At 44.0% G+C, this 19,012-nt stretch overlaps 5 non-coding genes and 1 pseudogene across 5 annotated transcripts; all 6 read right to left on the bottom strand.

The window, feature by feature from the left end:
- Positions 1 to 1,392: 1,392 nt before the first annotated feature.
- Positions 1,393 to 1,583, bottom strand: LOC130308693 (U2 spliceosomal RNA). Its single transcript, XR_008857639.1, has one exon. It is a non-coding gene; the product is annotated as a U2 spliceosomal RNA (small nuclear RNA).
- A 2,092-nt stretch (positions 1,584 to 3,675) lies between these two features.
- LOC130308716 (U2 spliceosomal RNA) lies at positions 3,676 to 3,846 on the bottom strand (annotated as a pseudogene).
- Positions 3,847 to 11,100: 7,254 nt separating this feature from the next.
- On the bottom strand, positions 11,101 to 11,291 carry LOC130308692 (U2 spliceosomal RNA). The gene has a single exon (XR_008857638.1). It is a non-coding gene; the product is annotated as a U2 spliceosomal RNA (small nuclear RNA).
- Positions 11,292 to 13,380: 2,089 nt separating this feature from the next.
- LOC130308691 (U2 spliceosomal RNA) lies at positions 13,381 to 13,571 on the bottom strand. The gene has a single exon (XR_008857637.1). It is a non-coding gene; the product is annotated as a U2 spliceosomal RNA (small nuclear RNA).
- Positions 13,572 to 15,627: 2,056 nt separating this feature from the next.
- Positions 15,628 to 15,818, bottom strand: LOC130308690 (U2 spliceosomal RNA). Its single transcript, XR_008857636.1, has one exon. It is a non-coding gene; the product is annotated as a U2 spliceosomal RNA (small nuclear RNA).
- Positions 15,819 to 17,909: 2,091 nt separating this feature from the next.
- On the bottom strand, positions 17,910 to 18,100 carry LOC130308689 (U2 spliceosomal RNA). Its single transcript, XR_008857635.1, has one exon. It is a non-coding gene; the product is annotated as a U2 spliceosomal RNA (small nuclear RNA).
- Between the last annotated feature and the right edge of the window lie 912 nt (positions 18,101 to 19,012).

Below are 19,012 nucleotides of genomic sequence, written 5' to 3'. Positions count from 1 at the left end.
AACAGCTCCATAGTCACATACACAGCAAAGGAGAGATGTTGTTTACACCTAGTGATGTCAGTGGTATTGAGTGACATCACAGCACAGTGCTAAGGCTCCTGGGCCTGGACACAGCAGCGGCTGCAATATCTCAACGGAGAATACGTTTATATATATGTGTGTGTGTGCGCATATATATATATATATATATATATATATATATATATATATATATTTCTCCGCCGAAATCACTTTTAAACCCATTTCCACCTTTTTTTCCCTTCTCTTCCTCTTACTTTTTTTTCACGTTTTTTTACGTTTTTCTCCTTTTCGCCTCTTTTCTGGGCGTATTATTCTTCTTTTTCTTCTTTTTTTTCGTCTAATGCATACCCCATCAGTGCAGCAATGCTTATTCAATACCGCCAGCAGATGGAGACACTGGGGGATAATTTTCTAAGGATTTATACTGATTTTTCCTGTCTGAATTTGTCGCACAGAAAGTTGCAGGCCAAATATGTGTGACATTTCTGCGACTTTAGCTTCTAGAGCATTTTTACAACATTATACATAGGTGCTGAATACATAAAAAGCGACTGTTCAGCGACAGACAAGTCGCATCGGCTGAAAGTAGGCCAGAATGTCAGTCCATGTTGGAGCAGGTTTAGATACAGTCTAAAGCATAGATCTCAAAGTCTGTGCACAGAATTTAGCAAGGGCCTCGCACCTTCTGATGCATCAGGTAGGTGCACAATAGCATAGCCTAACCCTCTGTACTTTGGTCTATATTGATGCGGGACATAGACAGCCAGCTGATGACCAATCCATTAGTGCAATGGATGGCTGGAAGCATTTGTCTTTGCCTTTGCAATACCACAGAAGCAATGCATGGTCAATGTACAGCAATGACACACCTGTGTGAACAGCCAGGAGACCCCCCCCCCCCCCCCCCCATGTTATGTTACATAGTTACATAGTTAGTACGGTCGAAAAAAGACACATGTCCATCACGTTCAACCAGGGAATTAAGGGGTAGGGGTGTGGCGCGATATTGGGGAAGGGATGAGATTTTATATTTCTTCATAAGCATTAATCTTATTTTGTCAATTAGGAACATTCAGCACCCACCCGCTATCAAGGCAGCTGCCTATCATGTCATGCCCTACCTGCACAGGTGTGCTGGCTACTCAAATGATCCAATTAAGGAGGCCATTTAGTCAGCAGCAGCAGAAGTCCTGTGCCTGGACGCTCCAACAGGGGCCAGACACAAGCAGAAGCAGAAGCAGCAGAAGCAGCAGCAGCACCACCTTTTGTTTTTTGGCTGCAGCAGCAGCAAGGCCCACAGGGCTGGCTAGCTGGCTAGCCAGCAAGCAGGTAGCAATGAAAGTAGGAATCTTTCTTTTTAACCCTGTAAGGGGGTGGTGCACTGTACCCGAAGATACTGCCATATCGGGTCAATGCATAGGGCGACGGAAGCAAGCTTCGAAATCGGCCCCCGTTCTCAAAAATCCATTTAATATATGGTCCCCAGATAGGGGACGTATCAGATATTAAACTGATAAGAACAGATACTACACTTGATCTTAGCCAAAAGGCCGAGAAGCGATAACCGTGAAAGGGGCGGGCCCAACAAGGTCCCCTTCATGGGCACTATCACTGCTTGCTGTCAGGGAGGCTGCCAGACAATTTTCCATGCACACTCTGGGCTGGGGGGCAGTCAACCACCAGTACACACAGCAGAACCTAAACCCATACCATTATTGCTAAGCAGCAAGACAGGGGCCCATTGCACTCCCACGGGGCCTTTTTAAATGCAATCCATAACCCGGATTTGCCAGGAACCCTTCTTACTCCTCCTACTTGCATGTGACACTGGGCTTAGGATCTGCATAGGAAACACACACACAAGCACACACCTACCTTTGTTGCCTGCAGATGCCTCCTTGGCTGTCCCCAAACGGTATCAAACCAACACCCACGGGAAGCTGTAAGCATAGAGGACATGCCTGCACCCCATTGGACTTACCTGTGTGGGTTAAATCCGGGTTATTTGACAACCTATGGCGGTGATGGTTCTGCTCAGGCAGAGCAGTGCTGATGCTCCTCATAAAGCTGTCGCTGCTGTGAAGGTTCTAGGTGACATCACAAATCCCTTTGGTTACATACACAACAAAGCTGGGTTGTTGTTGTTTACACTCTGCAAGGCCTGTGGAAGTGAGTGACATCATAGCACTGTAGTTCTGAGGGTTCAAGATGGATGCAACAATCTCCTGTTGCTTCTATGAAGGCCGTAATAGACGACATCACCAAACAGCTCCATAGTCACATACACAGCAAAGGAGAGATGTTGTTTACACCTAGTGATGTCAGTGGTATTGAGTGACATCACAGCACAGTGCTAAGGCTCCTGGGCCTTGACACAGCAGCGGCTGCAATATCTCAACGGAGAATACGTTTATATCTATGTGTGTGTGTGCGCATATATATATATATATATATATATATATATATATATATATATATTTCTCCGCCGAAATCACTTTTAAACCCATTTCCACCTTTTTTTCCCTTCTCTTCCTCTTACTTTTTTTTCACGTTTTTTTACGTTTTTCTCCTTTTCGCCTCTTTTCTGGGCGTATTATTCTTCTTTTTCTTCTTTTTTTTCGTCTAATGCATACCCCATCAGTGCAGCAATGCTTATTCAATACCGCCAGCAGATGGAGACACTGGGGGATAATTTTCTAAGGATTTATACTGATTTTTCCTGTCTGAATTTGTCGCACAGAAAGTTGCAGGCCAAATATGTGTGACATTTCTGCGACTTTAGCTTCTAGAGCATTTTTACAACATTATACATAGGTGCTGAATACATAAAAAGCGACTGTTCAGCGACAGACAAGTCGCATCGGCTGAAAGTAGGCCAGAATGTCAGTCCATGTTGGAGCAGGTTTAGATACAGTCTAAAGCATAGATCTCAAAGTCTGTGCACAGAATTTAGCAAGGGCCTCGCACCTTCTGATGCATCAGGTAGGTGCACAATAGCATAGCCTAACCCTCTGTACTTTGGTCTATATTGATGCGGGACATAGACAGCCAGCTGATGACCAATCCATTAGTGCAATGGATGGCTGGAAGCATTTGTCTTTGCCTTTGCAATACCACAGAAGCAATGCATGGTCAATGTACAGCAATGACACACCTGTGTGAACAGCCAGGAGACCCCCCCCCCCCCCCCCATGTTATGTTACATAGTTACATAGTTAGTACGGTCGAAAAAAGACATATGTCCATCACGTTCAACCAGGGAATTAAGGGGTAGGGGTGTGGCGCGATATTGGGGAAGGGATGAGATTTTATATTTCTTCATAAGCATTAATCTTATTTTGTCAATTAGGAACATTCAGCACCCACCCGCTATCAAGGCAGCTGCCTATCATGTCATGCCCTACCTGCACAGGTGTGCTGGCTACTCAAATGATCCAATTAAGGAGGCCATTTAGTCAGCAGCAGCAGAAGTCCTGTGCCTGGACGCTCCAACAGGGGCCAGACACAAGCAGAAGCAGAAGCAGCAGAAGCAGCAGCAGCACCACCTTTTGTTTTTTGGCTGCAGCAGCAGCAAGGCCCACAGGGCTGGCTAGCTGGCTAGCCAGCAAGCAGGTAGCAATGAAAGTAGGAATCTTTCTTTTTAACCCTGTAAGGGGGTGGTGCACTGTACCCGAAGATACTGCCATATCGGGTCAATGCATAGGGCGACGGAAGCAAGCTTCGAAATCGGCCCCCGTTCTCAAAAATCCATTTAATATATGGTCCCCAGATAGGGGACGTATCAGATATTAAACTGATAAGAACAGATTTTTTTTTTTTTTTTTTTCTTTTTTTTTTTTCTTTTTTTTTTTTTTTTTTTTTCCTCAGTTACAGACTATTGTTTGAACGATCATCAGGTCTCCTACCAGGACTCGTCACTTAAAACAATGTCTGAAAAAACATCATGCGGAAAGACAAAAAAAAGGGAACCGAGGGTCAAGAACTTAAAACCAAAAGGTGAAAGCTGAAGGAAAACAAAAACATTTAAAAAACAAAACATAAACTGGTCAGACTTACAGTTTCCACCATTGGGTATATTTCCAGATCTTTTCAGCATTGTCTTCTCCCATTCTCTTCTTATCTAATAAATATGCAATAAAAAGTCTTCCGAGCAACAACCTCCTACATTCACTTGGAGAAATGGAAACATTTTTAAAAACAAGCAAATTCCTGGAGTCCCATAAAACTTCTTTAAAAACAGAAAAAATTATCCAAGTAACACGCGCATCATTCTTCATGTTAAAGTCCTGACCGATAAAAATTTTCTCAAAAGTAAAATCATTAAAACCCACAAGTGCAATAAAAAATCTTGTTAAAAGCCTAAAAACTTCCTTGGCATAAAAACAGTCCCACCACAAATGTACAATATCTTCTTTACCTCCACAACCCTCTCTTGGACACTGTTCACTCACTCTTATTCCTCTTCCTCTTAAAAACACTCGAGTTGGGAGGCAACCATGGTAAGACATCCATACCACATCTTTTTGTCTATTTGATAAACCAAAGGAATTAAAAAGGCTCCAAATCTTAACTGACTGTGCAATATTACAGAATGGTACTTCATTAAATTTTTCACTCTTTCTCAACTCATATTCTATTTTCTTCTTTTCAGGTTTCCCCAAGGAGCTCAAATTAAACTGATCATTGAAAGACCGAAGAACCACATAAAAGGTAGGTATAATCAGCGCCATTGGTTTCCTCAGATCCCTCTCACACCAGCCCCACTTAGAAAACAACCATCCTGCTAAATATTTACACATATCAGCTGTTTTACTATTGCACTGGATCGTCTTGAAAATTAAAAGAAAATAGTGTAACTTTAAAAACAAATCAATATTTGGAAAGTCATATCCACCATTCTTAACAGTACTCATTACCTTCTCTCTTTTCATTTTTTCCATTTTGGATCCCCAAAAGAAAACAAAAAGTCTTCTTGTTGTCTTCCTCATCCAAAACTTACCAGGTGGAAAAACCATCGCAGTATATAAAAGTAAAGGTAAAATCACAGTCTTAATAACAAGTACTTTCCCTTTAAGGGATAAACTCCTCAATTTCCAAAAATTCAATTTCTTTTCAATTTTACTGTCCAGCTTGTTGTAAGTCTCTGTCCCTTTAAGATTCTTTTCAAAAATGACCCCTAAAACTTCCACATTCTCCTTTATCTCTACTCCATCCACCAACACATCTTCGCATTTCCCAAAATTCACCAAATGACATTTGCCCCAGTTTACACACATTCCGGCCACACAGCAAAAAATTTGAATATGCAAATTCACTCTATTCAAATCTGCTTTTGAAGTACATGTAAACACAACATCATCCATGTAGCTTAAAACCTTAAGATCACTCCCACCACTGCCAGGTATAAAAACTCCTTTAACACATTTGTCTTTCTGAACATTCTTTAACAAGGCCTCTATTACACAGATGAAAAGGATTGGGGAGAGTGGGCAACCCTGCCGAACCCCTGATAAAATCTTAAAAGCAGGACCAACATGGCCATTCATTAAAACTTGTCCAGTAACACCATTATATAACCCTTTAATAACATGTAATAACTTCATTGGGATCCCCATATGTTTTAGGGCCGTAAACATAAATTTGTGTGCGACTTTATCATAGGCCTTCTCGAAATCTACTGACTCGACAAAAAGAGGCACCTTATTAAAATTACAATAATAAATAACATCCCTTAAAATCAATAAATTATCAGTAATTCTTCTCCCGGGTACAGCACATACTTGGTAATTATCTACCATATGGCCAATAATATTCCTAAGCCTGTTTGCAACAATTTTAGCAATAATTTTATAGTCACTGTTTAACAATGAAATTGGTCTCCAATTTTTTATATCACGTTCGTCACCTTTCTTATGTATTAGTGTGATAATTCCCTTCTTCATTGAATCAGCTAAAATCCCAAACTTAAAAACATATTGCACAACCCGAGTAAAAACATCTTTTAAAAGAGGCCAAAATACAACATAAAACTCAGCTGGAAGGCCGTCACTACCAGGGGTTTTACCTTTTGCCATTCCATTCAGCGCCATTCTAATTTCATTTTCACTAACATCTTCCACCAAAAAAACTTTCTCCTCATCTGGAATTTGATCCTCTAAAATGTTACAGTAGTCTTCCATTTCATTAATAGCAGCTTTACTTTCATTACTAAAAAGTGTTTCATAAAATTTACAAACCTCCTCCTCCATCTCCCTACCAACCACCTCACCACTTGAGGTTAAAACCGACTTAAAGACCCCCTTTGGCTTAAAACACTTTTTAAAAAAATATCGACTACATTGTTCATTCTCCTCCAAATGTTGCACCTTAGCCCTGTAAACAATATTCCTTCCTCTTTCCTTCAACCTTGTCTTCATCTCTTCCTTAATTTCACAAATTTCAGCATCCACCTCTAGACCAGCGTTCTTAAACTTAAAGAGAGTCTCCAACTGTGAAACTAAAGTCTCATCTCTCCGCCTCTTCTCCTGTGCTCTCTTAATGCAAACAGACTTAAAATAACCAGCAAAGTTCACTTTAGCCCAATCCCACCAGTCTAAAATATTTTTAAAACAGTCTTGTTTAGCAGCACAGGATAAAAATATATTTTTAAAACCTGCCATTACCTCCTCTTCTTCAAGTAAACTCACATTCAACTTCCAGAGTCCCCTACCAAAGGCAATGGACTCTGAGATGCTTATTTCAGCAGATAAAATTTTATGATCTGAGAAAATCGACATCATCTGATTACACCGGGCCACCTTCATCCCTTCAGACACAAAAATATAATCTATCCGGGATTTACAGTGACCACTATCCGATACATATGTATATCTATCATCAGTGTCAATCATCAGTCCAGCATCTATATAGTGTAAGTCTTGTACTAATTGATTTAAAGCATTAGAGGTAATGTCAGTTCGGACTTCAGCAGCACTCTCACGGTCATTAACAGTACGGATACAGTTAAAATCACCAGCCACTATAGTACTTTCCCGACCAGGGATAAAAAACTTCAAGGACTCTAAAAAAACCAACCGCTCTTTCTTCTCTGCTGGGGCATATACGTTAAAAACTCTAATCCTCTGGTCTAAAAACTCAAAGTTTAAAACCATGCAACGGCCGGGTATTAAAATCTGGCAATTTAAAACTTTGATATTATTATTTTTGATTAAAAAACCAACTCCTTCATTCTTGTTATCCGTACTAGTTGACCAAAAAGATTGTCCCATCCTCCACTCATCAGCATAAGGTGCAGATTTAATTGCACACTCCTGTAAACATATTATATCAGCTCTCACATTCTCCAACACCTCAAAAATAGCAGCTCTTCTTACTTCTGATCCAATACTCCTGACATTAAGGGTTGTTACGATAAGAGTCATAATAACTAAAATGAATAAAATCAAAACTTTAATATCCATCATAGTTAAAAATTACTGCTCTGACTCTCAACTTTCCTTAAAACATTTTCATAACAATCAGGCGACCCTGGATCAGAGTCCCTGTCCATTTCAACTCCTCTTCCAACCACTGGGTCCTCTTGATCCCCAGTCCAACTTCCTTTTTTACTTCTTTTACTTTCCACCCCCACCTCATCCTCCTCATCACTGCTGACAAATCTCTGAGCAGGTGTAAGGGACTTCTCAGATGACTGCACATTTTCTTGAAATTCCATTCCCTCCTCCTCCCCCACAACAGGGTCTGGACATTCCACATCACCACTCATGCTTCCACAAGGAAACACATCTCCATACACAGTTTCAATCTTCTTGACCTCCACCCCCTTTGCACATGTTACTTCACTTGTGGAGACCACTTTCTTATACTCCTGTTCAACCACCACACTTGTCTCCACAAAAGCCTCTTTAATCACATCCACCTGAGCAACAACATTTTTAACAATCGTACCACCTGCGCTCCTCCCGACTTCACATTCCCCATCCACATTAGATTTTTCACCTCCATCCACACCTCCATCCACACCTGTGGCTTCTGAAAAAGACCTCCTTCCCATTCCCTGTTCATTGCTCTGTCCACCTTTACTTCCAGCCGCATCAGCATAACTCCTTCTCTTGTACCATAAGTGACATCCTCTTGCCAAATGGGAATTACTCCCACAAATATCACAAGTCTTTTCCTCAACGCAAAAACTTGTTTCATGCCCAGTCTTGCCACAGTTCCTACAAACAACACCCTTCACAGGACATGCGTCCTGCACGTGGCCATATGCTTGACATTTGCGGCAAAACTGAAGCTGCCCCTCATAAAAACAAAAACCACGCTCTCCTCCAATGGAAAAAACTTGAGGAATACTCTTAATTCCCTCCTCCATAGACTCATCCTTCTTGAACTTCACAACATATTTCCTTTTACAATTAAAAAAACCATGTCTGTTCTTTAGTTTTCCAAAAAACTTCACTTCTTCACAATAACGATAAAGAAAATTTGTTACCATTGAGTCTGTAACTTTGGGATTGTACATATGTACGATGACCACTTTCTCTGTACTCAGAAACAAAGGCTCTACTTTAACTTTCCTCATAATATCCGGCTCATTCTTTCTCTTCATTCCTTCCAGGTCCTTGTAGACCCTCTGACAAATCTCGGAATTAACAAATGTGACATCATAAATACCCTGTCTAGGGAAATCTTGCATTGCAAATACATCTGTTACCTTTAGGTACTGGAGCCTGCGTAGAATCTCCAGCACAATCTGGTCCAGGCCAACCGTTCCCCGATGTTCCGTTGGGACGAAAATCCTGACCGTGTCTTCCATTCCGCGAATCCTCTCTCCTCCACTCATTTTTGCAGGCGATGAAACCCACTATCGCAACTCCAAAATAACCCAGGGCCCCCCGCAAAGAGGGCCCCGATCACCACCCCTTTCAACTCCTAACCCGCCCGGAAAACCGCACGGGATCGAAGCCAAAAGGCCGAGAAGCGATAACCGTGAAAGGGGCGGGCCCAACAAGGTCCCCTTCATGGGCACTATCACTGCTTGCTGTCAGGGAGGCTGCCAGACAATTTTCCATGCACACTCTGGGCTGGGGGGCAGTCAACCACCAGTACACACAGCAGAACCTAAACCCATACCATTATTGCTAAGCAGCAAGACAGGGGCCCATTGCACTCCCACGGGGCCTTTTTAAATGCAATCCATAACCCGGATTTGCCAGGAACCCTTCTTACTCCTCCTACTTGCATGTGACACTGGGCTTAGGATCTGCATAGGAAACACACACACAAGCACACACCTACCTTTGTTGCCTGCAGATGCCTCCTTGGCTGTCCCCAAACGGTATCAAACCAACACCCACGGGAAGCTGTAAGCATAGAGGACATGCCTGCACCCCATTGGACTTACCTGTGTGGGTTAAATCCGGGTTATTTGACAACCTATGGCGGTGATGGTTCTGCTCAGGCAGAGCAGTGCTGATGCTCCTCATAAAGCTGTCGCTGCTGTGAAGGTTCTAGGTGACATCACAAATCCCTTTGGTTACATACACAACAAAGCTGGGTTGTTGTTGTTTACACTCTGCAAGGCCTGTGGAAGTGAGTGACATCATAGCACTGTAGTTCTGAGGGTTCAAGATGGATGCAACAATCTCCTGTTGCTTCTATGAAGGCCGTAATAGACGACATCACCAAACAGCTCCATAGTCACATACACAGCAAAGGAGAGATGTTGTTTACACCTAGTGATGTCAGTGGTATTGAGTGACATCACAGCACAGTGCTAAGGCTCCTGGGCCTGGACACAGCAGCGGCTGCAATATCTCAACGGAGAATACGTTTATATCTATGTGTGTGTGTGCGCATATATATATATATATATATATATATATATATATATATATATATATATTTCTCCGCCGAAATCACTTTTAAACCCATTTCCACCTTTTTTTCCCTTCTCTTCCTCTTACTTTTTTTTCACGTTTTTTTACGTTTTTCTCCTTTTCGCCTCTTTTCTGGGCGTATTATTCTTCTTTTTCTTCTTTTTTTTCGTCTAATGCATACCCCATCAGTGCAGCAATGCTTATTCAATACCGCCAGCAGATGGAGACACTGGGGGATAATTTTCTAAGGATTTATACTGATTTTTCCTGTCTGAATTTGTCGCACAGAAAGTTGCAGGCCAAATATGTGTGACATTTCTGCGACTTTAGCTTCTAGAGCATTTTTACAACATTATACATAGGTGCTGAATACATAAAAAGCGACTGTTCAGCGACAGACAAGTCGCATCGGCTGAAAGTAGGCCAGAATGTCAGTCCATGTTGGAGCAGGTTTAGATACAGTCTAAAGCATAGATCTCAAAGTCTGTGCACAGAATTTAGCAAGGGCCTCGCACCTTCTGATGCATCAGGTAGGTGCACAATAGCATAGCCTAACCCTCTGTACTTTGGTCTATATTGATGCGGGACATAGACAGCCAGCTGATGACCAATCCATTAGTGCAATGGATGGCTGGAAGCATTTGTCTTTGCCTTTGCAATACCACAGAAGCAATGCATGGTCAATGTACAGCAATGACACACCTGTGTGAACAGCCAGGAGACCCCCCCCCCCCCCCCATGTTATGTTACATAGTTACATAGTTAGTACGGTCGAAAAAAGACATATGTCCATCACGTTCAACCAGGGAATTAAGGGGTAGGGGTGTGGCGCGATATTGGGGAAGGGATGAGATTTTATATTTCTTCATAAGCATTAATCTTATTTTGTCAATTAGGAACATTCAGCACCCACCCGCTATCAAGGCAGCTGCCTATCATGTCATGCCCTACCTGCACAGGTGTGCTGGCTACTCAAATGATCCAATTAAGGAGGCCATTTAGTCAGCAGCAGCAGAAGTCCTGTGCCTGGACGCTCCAACAGGGGCCAGACACAAGCAGAAGCAGAAGCAGCAGAAGCAGCAGCAGCACCACCTTTTGTTTTTTGGCTGCAGCAGCAGCAAGGCCCACAGGGCTGGCTAGCTGGCTAGCCAGCAAGCAGGTAGCAATGAAAGTAGGAATCTTTCTTTTTAACCCTGTAAGGGGGTGGTGCACTGTACCCGAAGATACTGCCATATCGGGTCAATGCATAGGGCGACGGAAGCAAGCTTCGAAATCGGCCCCCGTTCTCAAAAATCCATTTAATATATGGTCCCCAGATAGGGGACGTATCAGATATTAAACTGATAAGAACAGATACTACACTTGATCTTAGCCAAAAGGCCGAGAAGCGATAACCGTGAAAGGGGCGGGCCCAACAAGGTCCCCTTCATGGGCACTATCACTGCTTGCTGTCAGGGAGGCTGCCAGACAATTTTCCATGCACACTCTGGGCTGGGGGGCAGTCAACCACCAGTACACACAGCAGAACCTAAACCCATACCATTATTGCTAAGCAGCAAGACAGGGGCCCATTGCACTCCCACGGGGCCTTTTTAAATGCAATCCATAACCCGGATTTGCCAGGAACCCTTCTTACTCCTCCTACTTGCATGTGACACTGGGCTTAGGATCTGCATAGGAAACACACACACAAGCACACACCTACCTTTGTTGCCTGCAGATGCCTCCTTGGCTGTCCCCAAACGGTATCAAACCAACACCCACGGGAAGCTGTAAGCATAGAGGACATGCCTGCACCCCATTGGACTTACCTGTGTGGGTTAAATCCGGGTTATTTGACAACCTATGGCGGTGATGGTTCTGCTCAGGCAGAGCAGTGCTGATGCTCCTCATAAAGCTGTCGCTGCTGTGAAGGTTCTAGGTGACATCACAAATCCCTTTGGTTACATACACAACAAAGCTGGGTTGTTGTTGTTTACACTCTGCAAGGCCTGTGGAAGTGAGTGACATCATAGCACTGTAGTTCTGAGGGTTCAAGATGGATGCAACAATCTCCTGTTGCTTCTATGAAGGCCGTAATAGACGACATCACCAAACAGCTCCATAGTCACATACACAGCAAAGGAGAGATGTTGTTTACACCTAGTGATGTCAGTGGTATTGAGTGACATCACAGCACAGTGCTAAGGCTCCTGGGCCTGGACACAGCAGCGGCTGCAATATCTCAACGGAGAATACGTTTATATCTATGTGTGTGTGTGCGCATATATATATATATATATATATATATATATATATATATATATTTCTCCGCCGAAATCACTTTTAAACCCATTTCCACCTTTTTTTCCCTTCTCTTCCTCTTACTTTTTTTTCACGTTTTTTTACGTTTTTCTCCTTTTCGCCTCTTTTCTGGGCGTATTATTCTTCTTTTTCTTCTTTTTTTTCGTCTAATGCATACCCCATCAGTGCAGCAATGCTTATTCAATACCGCCAGCAGATGGAGACACTGGGGGATAATTTTCTAAGGATTTATACTGATTTTTCCTGTCTGAATTTGTCGCACAGAAAGTTGCAGGCCAAATATGTGTGACATTTCTGCGACTTTAGCTTCTAGAGCATTTTTACAACATTATACATAGGTGCTGAATACATAAAAAGCGACTGTTCAGCGACAGACAAGTCGCATCGGCTGAAAGTAGGCCAGAATGTCAGTCCATGTTGGAGCAGGTTTAGATACAGTCTAAAGCATAGATCTCAAAGTCTGTGCACAGAATTTAGCAAGGGCCTCGCACCTTCTGATGCATCAGGTAGGTGCACAATAGCATAGCCTAACCCTCTGTACTTTGGTCTATATTGATGCGGGACATAGACAGCCAGCTGATGACCAATCCATTAGTGCAATGGATGGCTGGAAGCATTTGTCTTTGCCTTTGCAATACCACAGAAGCAATGCATGGTCAATGTACAGCAATGACACACCTGTGTGAACAGCCAGGAGACCCCCCCCCCCCCCCCATGTTATGTTACATAGTTACATAGTTAGTACGGTCGAAAAAAGACATATGTCCATCACGTTCAACCAGGGAATTAAGGGGTAGGGGTGTGGCGCGATATTGGGGAAGGGATGAGATTTTATATTTCTTCATAAGCATTAATCTTATTTTGTCAATTAGGAACATTCAGCACCCACCCGCTATCAAGGCAGCTGCCTATCATGTCATGCCCTACCTGCACAGGTGTGCTGGCTACTCAAATGATCCAATTAAGGAGGCCATTTAGTCAGCAGCAGCAGAAGTCCTGTGCCTGGACGCTCCAACAGGGGCCAGACACAAGCAGAAGCAGAAGCAGCAGAAGCAGCAGCAGCACCACCTTTTGTTTTTTGGCTGCAGCAGCAGCAAGGCCCACAGGGCTGGCTAGCTGGCTAGCCAGCAAGCAGGTAGCAATGAAAGTAGGAATCTTTCTTTTTAACCCTGTAAGGGGGTGGTGCACTGTACCCGAAGATACTGCCATATCGGGTCAATGCATAGGGCGACGGAAGCAAGCTTCGAAATCGGCCCCCGTTCTCAAAAATCCATTTAATATATGGTCCCCAGATAGGGGACGTATCAGATATTAAACTGATAAGAACAGATACTACACTTGATCTTAGCCAAAAGGCCGAGAAGCGATAACCGTGAAAGGGGCGGGCCCAACAAGGTCCCCTTCATGGGCACTATCACTGCTTGCTGTCAGGGAGGCTGCCAGACAATTTTCCATGCACACTCTGGGCTGGGGGGCAGTCAACCACCAGTACACACAGCAGAACCTAAACCTATACCATTATTGCTAAGCAGCAAGACAGGGGCCCATTGCACTCCCACGGGGCCTTTTTAAATGCAATCCATAACCCGGATTTGCCAGGAACCCTTCTTACTCCTCCTACTTGCATGTGACACTGGGCTTAGGATCTGCATAGGAAACACACACACAAGCACACACCTACCTTTGTTGCCTGCAGATGCCTCCTTGGCTGTCCCCAAACGGTATCAAACCAACACCCACGGGAAGCTGTAAGCATAGAGGACATGCCTGCACCCCATTGGACTTACCTGTGTGGGTTAAATCCGGGTTATTTGACAACCTATGGCGGTGATGGTTCTGCTCAGGCAGAGCAGTGCTGATGCTCCTCATAAAGCTGTCGCTGCTGTGAAGGTTCTAGGTGACATCACAAATCCCTTTGGTTACATACACAACAAAGCTGGGTTGTTGTTGTTTACACTCTGCAAGGCCTGTGGAAGTGAGTGACATCATAGCACTGTAGTTCTGAGGGTTCAAGATGGATGCAACAATCTCCTGTTGCTTCTATGAAGGCCGTAATAGACGACATCACCAAACAGCTCCATAGTCACATACACAGCAAAGGAGAGATGTTGTTTACACCTAGTGATGTCAGTGGTATTGAGTGACATCACAGCACAGTGCTAAGGCTCCTGGGCCTGGACACAGCAGCGGCTGCAATATCTCAACGGAGAATACGTTTATATCTATGTGTGTGTGTGCGCATATATATATATATATATATATATATATATATATATATATATATATTTCTCCGCCGAAATCACTTTTAAACCCATTTCCACCTTTTTTTCCCTTCTCTTCCTCTTACTTTTTTTTCACGTTTTTTTACGTTTTTCTCCTTTTCGCCTCTTTTCTGGGCGTATTATTCTTCTTTTTCTTCTTTTTTTTCGTCTAATGCATACCCCATCAGTGCAGCAATGCTTATTCAATACCGCCAGCAGATGGAGACACTGGGGGATAATTTTCTAAGGATTTATACTGATTTTTCCTGTCTGAATTTGTCGCACAGAAAGTTGCAGGCCAAATATGTGTGACATTTCTGCGACTTTAGCTTCTAGAGCATTTTTACAACATTATACATAGGTGCTGAATACATAAAAAGCGACTGTTCAGCGACAGACAAGTCGCATCGGCTGAAAGTAGGCCAGAATGTCAGTCCATGTTGGAGCAGGTTTAGATACAGTCTAAAGCATAGATCTCAAAGTCTGTGCACAGAATTTAGCAAGGGCCTCGCACCTTCTGATGCATCAGGTAGGTGCACAATAGCATAGCCTAACCCTCTGTACTTTGGTCTATATTGATGCGGGACATAGACAGCCAGCTGATGACCAATCCATTAGTGCAATGGATGGCTGGAAGCATTTGTCTTTGCCTTTGCAATACCACAGAAGCAATGCATGGTCAATGTACAGCAATGACACACCTGTGTGAACAGCCAGGAGACCCCCCCCATGTTATGTTACATAGTTACATAGTTAGTACGGTCGAAAAAAGACATATGTCCATCACGTTCAACCAGGGAATTAAGGGGTAGGGGTGTGGCGCGATATTGGGGAAGGGATGAGATTTTATATTTCTTCATAAGCATTAATCTTATTTTGTCAATTAGGAACATTCAGCACCCACCCGCTATCAAGGCAGCTGCCTATCATGTCATGCCCTACCTGCACAGGTGTGCTGGCTACTCAAATGATCCAATTAAGGAGGCCATTTAGTCAGCAGCAGCAGAAGTCCTGTGCCTGGACGCTCCAACAGGGGCCAGACACAAGCAGAAGCAGAAGCAGCAGAAGCAGCAGCAGCAGCAAGGCCCACAGGGCTGGCTAGCTGGCTAGCCAGCAAGCAGGTAGCAATGAAAGTAGGAATCTTTCTTTTTAACCCTGTAAGGGGGTGGTGCACTGTACCCGAAGATACTGCCATATCGGGTCAATGCATAGGGCGACGGAAGCAAGCTTCGAAATCGGCCCCCGTTCTCAAAAATCCATTTAATATATGGTCCCCAGATAGGGGACGTATCAGATATTAAACTGATAAGAACAGATACTACACTTGATCTTAGCCAAAAGGCCGAGAAGCGATAACCGTGAAAGGGGCGGGCCCAACAAGGTCCCCTTCATGGGCACTATCACTGCTTGCTGTCAGGGAGGCTGCCAGACAATTTTCCATGCACACTCTGGGCTGGGGGGCAGTCAACCACCAGTACACACAGCAGAACCTAAACCCATACCATTATTGCTAAGCAGCAAGACAGGGGCCCATTGCACTCCCACGGGGCCTTTTTAAATGCAATCCATAACCCGGATTTGCCAGGAACCCTTCTTACTCCTCCTACTTGCATGTGACACTGGGCTTAGGATCTGCATAGGAAACACACACACAAGCACACACCTACCTTTGTTGCCTGCAGATGCCTCCTTGGCTGTCCCCAAACGGTATCAAACCAACACCCACGGGAAGCTGTAAGCATAGAGGACATGCCTGCACCCCATTGGACTTACCTGTGTGGGTTAAATCCGGGTTATTTGACAACCTATGGCGGTGATGGTTCTGCTCAGGCAGAGCAGTGCTGATGCTCCTCATAAAGCTGTCGCTGCTGTGAAGGTTCTAGGTGACATCACAAATCCCTTTGGTTACATACACAACAAAGCTGGGTTGTTGTTGTTTACACTCTGCAAGGCCTGTGGAAGTGAGTGACATCATAGCACTGTAGTTCTGAGGGTTCAAGATGGATGCAACAATCTCCTGTTGCTTCTATGAAGGCCGTAATAGACGACATCACCAAACAGCTCCATAGTCACATACACAGCAAAGGAGAGATGTTGTTTACACCTAGTGATGTCAGTGGTATTGAGTGACATCACAGCACAGTGCTAAGGCTCCTGGGCCTGGACACAGCAGCGGCTGCAATATCTCAACGGAGAATACGTTTATATCTATGTGTGTGTGTGCGCATATATATATATATATATATATATATATATATATATATATATATATTTCTCCGCCGAAATCACTTTTAAACCCATTTCCACCTTTTTTTCCCTTCTCTTCCTCTTACTTTTTTTTCAAGTTTTTTTACGTTTTTCTCCTTTTCGCCTCTTTTCTGGGCGTATTATTCTTCTTTTTCTTCTTTTTTTTCGTCTAATGCATACCCCATCAGTGCAGCAATGCTTATTCAATACCGCCAGCAGATGGAGACACTGGGGGATAATTTTCTAAGGATTTATACTGATTTTTCCTGTCTGAATTTGTCGCACAGAAAGTTGCAGGCCAAATATGTGTGACATTTCTGCGACTTTAGCTTCTAGAGCATTTTTACAACATTATACATAGGTGCTGAATACATAAAAAGCGACTGTTCAGCGACAGACAAGTCGCATCGGCTGAAAGTAGGCCAGAATGTCAGTCCATGTTGGAGCAGGTTTAGATACAGTCTAAAGCATAGATCTCAAAGTCTGTGCACAGAATTTAGCAAGGGCCTCGCACCTTCTGATGCATCAGGTAGGTGCACAATAGCATAGCCTAACCCTCTGTACTTTGGTCTATATTGATGCGGGACATAGACAGCCAGCTGATGACCAATCCATTAGTGCAATGGATGGCTGGAAGCATTTGTCTTTGCCTTTGCAATACCACAGAAGCAATGCATGGTCAATGTACAGCAATGACACACCTGTGTGAACAGCCAGGAGACCCCCCCCCCCCCCCCCCCCCCCCATGTTATGTTACATAGTTACATAGTTAGTACGGTCGAAAAAAGACCACGTTCAACCAGGGAATTAAGGGGTAGGGGTGTGGCGCGATATTGGGGAAGGGATGAGATTTTATATTTCTTCATAAGCATTAATCTTATTTTGTCAATTAGGAACATTCAGCACCCACCCGCTATCAAGGCAGCTGCCTATCATGTCATGCCCTACCTGCACAGGTGTGCTGGCTACTCAAATGATCCAATTAAGGAGGCCATTTAGTCAGCAGCAGCAGAAGTCCTGTGCCTGGACGCTCCAACAGGGGCCAGACACAAGCAGAAGCAGAAGCAGCAGAAGCAGCAGCAGCACCACCTTTTGTTTTTTGGCTGCAGCAGCAGCAAGGCCCACAGGGCTGGCTAGCTGGCTAGCCAGCAAGCAGGTAGCAATGAAAGTAGGAATCTTTCTTTTTAACCCTGTAAGGGGGTGGTGCACTGTACCCGAAGATACTGCCATATCGGGTCAATGCATAGGGCGACGGAAGCAAGCTTCGAAATCGGCCCCCGTTCTCAAAAATCCATTTAATATATGGTCCCCAGATAGGGGACGTATCAGATATTAAACTGATAAGAACAGATACTACACTTGATCTTAGCCAAAAGGCCGAGAAGCGATAACCGTGAAAGGGGCGGGCCCAACAAGGTCCCCTTCATGGGCACTATCACTGCTTGCTGTCAGGGAGGCTGCCAGACAATTTTCCATGCACACTCTGGGCTGGGGGGCAGTCAACCACCAGTACACACAGCAGAACCTAAACCCATACCATTATTGCTAAGCAGCAAGACAGGGGCCCATTGCACTCCCACGGGGCCTTTTTAAATGCAATCCATAACCCGGATTTGCCAGGAACCCTTCTTACTCCTCCTACTTGCATGTGACACTGGGCTTAGGATCTGCATAGGAAACACACACACAAGCACACACCTACCTTTGTTGCCTGCAGATGCCTCCTTGGCTGTCCCCAAACGGTATCAAACCAACACCCACGGGAAGCTGTAAGCATAGAGGACATGCCTGCACCCCATTGGACTTACCTGTGTGGGTTAAATCCGGGTTATTTGACAACCTATGGCGGTGATGGTTCTGCTCAGGCAGAGCAGTGCTGATGCTCCTCATAAAGCTGTCGCTGCTGTGAAGGTTCTAGGTGACATCACAAATCCCTTTGGTTACATACACAACAAAGCTGGGTTGTTGTTGTTTACACTCTGCAAGGCCTGTGGAAGTGAGTGACATCATAGCACTGTAGTTCTGAGGGTTCAAGATGGATGCAACAATCTCCTGTTGCTTCTATGAAGGCCGTAATAGACGACATCACCAAACAGCTCCATAGTCACATACACAGCAAAGGAGAGATGTTGTTTACACCTAGTGATGTCAGTGGTATTGAGTGACATCACAGCACAGTGCTAAGGCTCCTGGGCCTGGACACAGCAGCGGCTGCAATATCTCAACGGAGAATACGTTTATATCTATGTGTGTGTGTGCGCATATATATATATATATATATATATATATATATATATATAT

Source organism: Hyla sarda, unplaced genomic scaffold (assembly GCF_029499605.1).
Source record: "Hyla sarda isolate aHylSar1 unplaced genomic scaffold, aHylSar1.hap1 scaffold_1488, whole genome shotgun sequence".
NCBI classification, from domain to species: Eukaryota; Metazoa; Chordata; class Amphibia; order Anura; family Hylidae; genus Hyla; species Hyla sarda.
The sequence above is the reverse complement of the archived record's forward strand: the minus strand, read 5'-3'. Positions and strand labels throughout refer to the sequence as shown.